Source organism: Euprymna scolopes, chromosome 11 (genome assembly GCF_053919585.1).
Source record: "Euprymna scolopes isolate OS-2025 chromosome 11, ASM5391958v1, whole genome shotgun sequence".
Lineage (NCBI taxonomy): Eukaryota > Metazoa > Mollusca > Cephalopoda > Sepiida > Sepiolidae > Euprymna > Euprymna scolopes.
In genome coordinates this window covers 33,245,612-33,254,117 of record NC_136492.1, presented here as the reverse complement: position 1 = coordinate 33,254,117, position 8,506 = coordinate 33,245,612, and positions in this window count along the sequence as shown.

The following is an 8,506-nucleotide window of genomic DNA, read 5'->3' as shown; positions in this document are numbered from 1 at the left end:
CTGTCGAAAATTTTAGTCAGATATGAAAAGATACATATACATACATACATTTATTTATTGGTAACTAAATATTTCCGACCCAAAACGATTAAAAACTTGAATACCCTTTATGTAAAATTTTAAATGTTCAGACCAAAATGTGTCTGAGTAATTTGGTAGAGACCGCTGAGGTATTTTTTTTTAAATTTTACCCTTATTATGACCCCTTAACATTTATTGTTTGGGGCTCAAATTTAGTTATTAAGTTAGATCCATGTCCAAGGAACCTATTCTTAGAATTTAAAGTGTTTAGACCGAAAGTTATCGGAGGAGTTTGGTAGAGTTCTCAAAGGTCAAATTGTTGAACTTTGACCCCTTAACAGCTAAATTTCTGGCCGCAAACCGACCACAAAGATTTTTACAAATTCCAGTACTCTGTATATTAAATTTCCAGTCTTTAGACTTAAAATTGACAGATTTATTGCGTAGGGAAATGTACACACACACACAGACACACAGACACGTTCACTTTTATAGATATAGTATCATGGGTTCCCGGCGTTGCTCGGGTGTTTAGAGATGTATGCTGAGCAAAAAAAATGAAGATCAATTTTATTAACTTTGACCCCTGTTTGACCCCTTAACCTTGATTATTTGGGGCTCAAATCAAATAATTATGTTAGATCCATGTCCAAGGAACCTATATGAAAATTTTCAAGTGTTTAGACCCAAATTTCTCAAAGGTCAAATCGTTGAACTTTGACGTTTAAACAGTCAAATTTCTGGCGGAAAATCAATCACGTAGGGAAATGTACAAACACATGCATATAGACAGACACACAGACACGTCCACATTTTTAGATAGATAGATAGATAGATAGATAGATAGATTTGTTAAACAAAAATATTTACGTATACATAAATATATATGGAAACAATTTTGTGTTTAATATAAACTTTTTACGCAAATATAATGCAAGTATACATCATGTAGAATATCGTTAAGAATATGATTACACCTACTAGTTAAGTAAAGATGATCATCCCATTAGAAAATCGAAGCAACTAATAGGGAATTATTTATAACGAATGATTAAAGAATATGCAAATTTACTAGATCTGTTGCTAGTGAATGCAATTCCACAATCTCTATATAAGAAAATTGTGTTTTCTTTTTAAATAAATAGAAAATAATGTTTTTATATGAATATCAATATACACAAAAGAAGCACAAACTCATGGGAGTATGGACGGATAGATATAGATATGGGACAAAGAAAAAAAATCAATTATAAGCGGAACCAAAGACCTCTCAAATGCATTTGATTCCGAAAATCATAAAAGATGTTAAATAAACACGCAAAGAAAATGTATTGCCAAGTGTTTAAACTATTCAAAATGGAAACAATATATCTATATCTATACTCCTATAAATTCGTTTTTTTGTGTGTGTATTGAGATTCATATTAAAAAAAAACATTTTTTTTTATTTATTTAGGCATTTATTTGCTTCCCCACGAAAGCAAATATGACACAAGGTCGTTTTTATGTGGGGTTAAACCAGCTCCTCTAAAAGTAGTTATTGACCGGGACACATTACTATAAGTGCAGCATCTGCAGAACAGATACTATACTTTGATCTCGGCCCGAAGGCCAAGAACAACAAAAACATCAACTCTAACCCTAACCCTCTTTTCTATTAGTATTTATTTGCTTCCCCACCAAAGCAAAATATGACACGAGGTCGTTTTTAATGTGCGGTTAAATCAGCTCCCCGGAAAGCAATTCTAAGTATCCTGCATGTCCAATTTCGAGTCTGTAGACTGACAATTGACTGAATTATTTCGTAGGAATATGAACACAGACACACACACGGACACAGACACGTTCACTTTTGTATATATAATAGACTAAAAGTTAAAGTGTCTGTCTGCGTGTCTGTGTATGTACATTTCCATACGCAATAATTCTGCCAATTTATAATCTACAGACTCGAGATTTGATGTACAGGTTACAGAGATTTGGGAAAATCTACATGATCGGGTTAAGGACAGAAATTTTTCTGTTAATTTCAACGATTTGACCTTTGACAACTCTACCAAACTCCTGCGACACTATTGTGACTAAACACTTGAAATTTTATATATAGATTCCTTGAACATGGATCCAACTTAATTACTCGATTTGAGCACAAAACCATAAATTATATGGGGTCATAATTGGGGTCAAACGTTAAAAAATTGACCGTTTTATTTATTTTTTTTTTGGGGGGGGGGGGTCAGCATACACATCCAAACACCCGGGCAACGCCGGGCATCTATGCTAGTATAAATATAAAAGTGAAAATGTGTGTCTGCCCATGTACACTTCCCTACCGTACATAATCACATTTATATATATATATATATATATATATATATATATATATATATATATATATATATATATATATATATATGCCCATAAAGTCATGAACAGTACATAGGGCCCGAGCAAAGCCGGGCGGAACTACTATATCTATGAAGGTGTACGTGTATGTGTGTCTCTGTGTCTGTCTGTCTGTGTGTGTGTGTGTGTGTATTTCCCTACTCAATAAATCTGTCAATTTTTAGTCTAAAGACTGGAAATTTGATATACAGGGTACTAATATTTGGGAAAATCTATGTGATCGGTTTCGACCAGAATTTTGTCTGTTAAGGGATCTAAGTTCAACAATTTAACCTTTGAGAACTCTACCAAAATCCTCCGACAATTTTGGATCTAAACATTTGAAATTAAAGATATAGGTTTCTTGGACATGGATCTAACTAAACAACTTGATTTTAACTAAAAAAAAATCAATGTTAAAGGGTAGTAATAGTGGTCAAATTTTAAAAAAGTTTGACCTCTGCGGTTTCTACCAAATTACTCAGACACTTTCTGGTCTAAACATATGAAATTTTACATAAACGGTATTCAGAGATAGGGCAAGCTTTAAAATCGGTTTGGGTCGAAAATTTTTAGTTACAAAATATATAAATGTATGCATTTATGTTTGCATGTCTGCCCAACACTTTCGACAGAGACGACGTGTTTTCTTAAGATTAGTATCGTTTTGAAGTTCGACCTTGCAGACGACAAATATCGAAAAATTGTCTAAAACATTAATATATTTACCTTAAACTGGGACCTTTCTACAGAGGAAGTCGCTTTTTTCGCCGATATTTTCAAAGTCATCCTCTCCTTTCGATTTTCTAGCCTTAATATTAAAAGATATCACTTCCGGTTTGGCGGCGGTCGTAACAGCAAAGACGTCAGTTTCTTTTTTTCCTCTTATTTTCCTCCTTTGCGGTACGGGTTCGAGCCTGCCTTCCTACTACCACTTTTTTTTCTCAACATACACCTCCAAACACCCTGGCAACTCCGGACTGAAATGCTAGTCAATCTATATATCTATAAAAGTGAACTTGTCTCTGTGTGTGCGCGCACGCGCGCGCGCGTGTGTGTGGGGGTGTACATTTCCCTACGTAATAACTCTGTCAATTTTTAGTCTACAGACGCAAGATTTGATAAACATTATAATTATTATAATAAATGATTATCTCTCTCACTCTCTCCTGCTCTCTCTCTCTCTCTCTCTCTATATATATATATATATATATATATATATATATATATATACATATAAGAGCATAACGTAACATACTTTTAATAATATAGAAATATGACAAATCTTTTGCATATAAAACCGTGTTAATTTATCTTCGTTTTCATACTTTTCTGTTTCTAATGCTTTTTCTGTTTGACATATTCTCCGGCGAAAAATTATGAAGGTTTTTACTGTTAACTAATATCCATTATCAAACTGAAAAGCTGTTTCTTCCTCTCCGATGCTATCTTTCTCTCTCCTGACAATAAATAAATAAAAAATATCGTAAGTACTGATTCCAGAAAGATTAAATTTTGTTAAAAATTATTGGCTTTTTTTTCAAAAGTTATGATCGTTTACGTATACTTTAAATCAACAGCGCCAACGCTTTTAAAATCTCAGCGAAATCTACAGAACTGGTTCATCACGATACGTAAGTGCCGGTTGGGCCTCGTTTCGTGGCCGTTTTCCTAAGATAATCGAAAGTGAGCTGAAATTCATTGCCAAATAGATTGGCTGCAAAGTGCAAACCATTAACGAATAGAGTCACGCACCTTCTACGTTTACTTCTGTTTTTTATTCTCATAGGTCAATCTTTCACACATTCACGAACGTCACTGATTAATATGGATTTTCTAATTCTGGCTGTGCTTAATTTAAAAAAGGGATCTGTGTTTGGCTGTCTATTGAGAAACCTGGTTCAAAACCTGGGGGAATGGTGTGTGCGTGTTTATATTTTCCTACTTTTTACCTTCAAATTTAGAGTCAGGTGCTTTGATAGCACGACGTGCAGCGTATAGAGCGCAAGACAGTTAAATGTTATGTAGTGTCTTCCTCATGAAAATCAAACTATGTGTAGTAGTTCATTGGTTTTTCAAATATTTAACCCAGCATTGACAATAATATTTCGCTGTCAAGTATTTTTAATCCATGTGTTTCAATTTAAGTTTATTTTTGTGCCTTCAGTTGTTTGTTCTTTAGCATTTGATCTGAATAGTTCTTTCATAAACTCTCAACAGATGCAAGCCGAGAAACATCACTTTTTTCAAGCCATGCAAAAGGGAGATATTTTTTGATACACGCAGATTTTTTTTTTAGTTGGGAGTTTGTGAAAGGCACCCATAGGAATGATTATTGGCGACCTTTGGCGATTGCTTTGGCCGTAAGGAAGTTGTCGAGCAATGTCTGTAGAACGTAAAACTTAGAGAAACACGTGCAACTTTCCAATGGGAAAGTATTCTGAAAATAAAAGTTGCTGAAAATACATCCGAGATGTCTGGTCAATGTATTGGGATAAATCTTCGTTTGTAACTTCCAAGATCTGTTAAAAATACTAAAAAATAACCAAAATATATTTACTCGATTGACCAGATGTTAAACTCTACAGAGAACTGTTATCTGTTTCTCTTTGTTGCAAATATTATATGTTCGTTGTTAAAACATATCTGTTTATGTATCAACTGTCAAAAATATTATATGTTCGTTGTTAAAACATATCTGTTTATGTATCAACTGTCAAAAATATTATATGTTCGTTGTTAAAATATATCTGTTTATGTATCAACTGTCAAAAATATTATATGTTCGTTGTTAAAATATATCTGTTTATGTATCAACTGTCAAAAATATTATATGTTCGTTGTTAAAATATATCTGTTTATGTATCAACTGTCAACAATATTATATGTTCGTTGTTAAAACATATCTGTTTATGTATCAACTGTCAAAAATATTATATGTTCGTTGTTAAAACATATCTGTTTATGTATCAACTGTCAAAAATATTATAGACGCATCAAAGTGAAGAACAATAGAAAAAGTGCAGACAATCACGAAATATAGAAGACTAGACGATTACATAAATACCACACACATAAATGTCCAAGTAAACACACGGTATATATTCCACAGTATGAACATACATAGATTTGGTTATTCCTTTATATAGCAACCCCCGCTATATAAAAGGTGCTATTGTACCGTCTAAATCGTGCAAACTTCCCTTCTTTAGATGCAGGTTTTTGGCATCAAATTAATAAATGACGCAGCATAGCTATACAGCAATGGCGTTTATAGACAAAGTTTAATTAGTAAGATGTATTTATTGAACACCGCTATTTAAACTACAACATGATGATGATGGTAAATTGAATACGAAACGTAAAGATGATATAAAGTTGTTTGTGTCAACTACTTCACGTCGACGACGACTTCTTCACCTATCGAGGTTGATTATTGATTTTATTTATTTTCAGGTTTTTCCCCAAGAGATGCAGGGGTGTGAATTTCAGAAATCAATTATTTTATCACTCAATCGAAGTAACAATCACTCTCTTCAACACTTATCTCTGTCCCTTGCTTAATCGAAATATCTAGTGTCATAACTGACAGTATTTCTCTGCTTATCGACGATTAGCTTTTTACTAATCTTCCATTCTATATGTCTCACTATGTTCCCGCTTTTTCAATTACTTCTTACTTATCATATACGAATGTACAGAGAAAATAAGAGGGATATTGTAGATATGTAACACATACGCGGTATTGATATATATATATATATATATATATATATATATATATATATATATATATATATATACAGAATAATATATGGCAGCGTGAGAGTATGTAACTAAAATGTACCAACACACAAATATAGTGAGAAAATACAGAAGGAAAAATGGTAATGATGTATTATATGTAGAATATATATACATATATATATGTATATATATATGTATGTGTGTTTTAGTGTGTGTGTGTGTGTGTGTGTGTGTGTGTGTGTGTGTGTGTGTGTGTGTGTGTGTGTGTGTGTGTGTGTGTGTGATTGGGCGTGTGAGAGTGCGTGATTGAATTTGGGAGCAGCCATATCTTTTTTAGTTATAAGATAGTGATTGGTTGGTTAAGCCATAAGTACTGACTGGGGAATCCATCTGAGAGAGACGCCGAAAAGTACGAAAGCTTCACACTAGAGAACACCAGCTGTGAAAAAACACTCGTTCAGTGCAGCAATTATCCAAAAGATTACTCGAATTGAATTAATACCGCTTAACTACATCAGTGGATATAATACCTCTTCGCGGGCTCATCTCAGTGGCGACATAGGATTCCGAACGAACTCACAAGTTAAAACAAAACAAAGAATGTCTATCGATGACCCGATCAAAATCTCCTGGTACGTAACAAAAATAGAAAAGACATTTAGAAACGCTCATGGTTACGGACAGGCAGATACAATTTTTTTGTTTTCTTTCATTCTTACAGAAAGAATTTGCCATTTCCTATTGTTCTATTTTGAAAGAAAGTTATTGTCTCCCCAAATTAAACTTATGCCTTTTCACTGATGGATACGTTAACAAGATTTCAGATTAAAATGCTTTAAACATAGTACAACAAAAACGACAAACTAACAACAAAAACAATTTCAACAAAAAATTCGGTATCGCAAATTAAATTACAAATGTTGATAACAAAACTCTAATTCATTACACATAAAAATCACAATATTTATTGTGAGTTGTGAAAGAGAAAACACACATCTGCATAAACAATACAGTGTACGCTTTTTTAAAGTATTTGGGGTTTGTATTTGTTAAGAAGAAATTGAATAAATATATAAAACGCGATTATGGGCTAATTAGAAGAAATTGATGATGCCAGATTAAAAATTCTTACTGTGGTTAGATTTTATTCACTGCAAACTTTGTAAATCGTGAATGTACTCGTCAAATATAACACTTTCTTTGTTTTAATTATACACATTTTATATGCCTTTATTTTACTGGATGGTCCTTGCTGTCCGCTATGCAAATGAATCATTTTGCACATGTTACGTTTAAAAGCTGCATATGTCACGTTGTTTATATGCAATTATCAATCGCGTTCAGCGTATGTATCAAATGGAAATGCATTGCTTACTTCATAAAATGTATGTTTCATAAAAACAAGATGATAAGACGAGTGAGGATTAACCAAAAACAATCCTAGCTTGGCAGACCGATAGCCGGATTACAGAATACGGTTTGCAACCTTATTGTCTTACATTCACCTTACTAATAACGATGGAAGACACTTTGTATTTACTAAAATATAAATACGAATTATTATTTGTAAAATGATTTAGTTATTATATTACGAGTGGACTTTTATATGTAAAAAATAAGTATATAAATAATAATAAAAAATATAAATGGTATATGTATATTTAGTATTCCATTAAATCAAATATCCATTACGTTCTTTTTTTTGGGGGGGGGGGAGATTTGTATTTTTCTTCAAAATAATGCGAGCAATACCGTTTTGTTGCTCAAAGTCATTTTTAGGAACAAGCTGCAATTTGAAACATTCTCTTTATATATATATATATATATATATATATATATATATATATATATATATATATATGTATATGTATATATATACATATATATATATGTGTGTGTATATATATATATATATATATATATATATATATATATATATATATATTAAACATAGTCGTTAAGGTGTACCCTAAATATTAGAAAAATATATGTATTTAACATGCAAAATTAAAAGAAATAGTTCTGAGGTTATAACTACCAACTTAGCGGAAAAAATATGTTTTCTAATATGCTTTTTTATTACACTTTCACCCAAACAAGCCACATTGCCACTTTGGTGTAGGGGACTACTATCAGGGACATAGGCATCAGGGGTACTGTGTAGGGAGTTGGGCAGCAAGATGCCGGTTCACGTTGCACTTGAACTTCTGTATGTCAGTACACCTGGAGATGCAGGGACCCGGCAGGGAATTCCAAAGTCTAGCTGTCCTGGGGAAGAAACTACTGGAGTAGAAGGCTCTTTTACATCCAGGCATCTTTATTGTGCATTGGTGTGATTTAGCTGCTTGTTGGG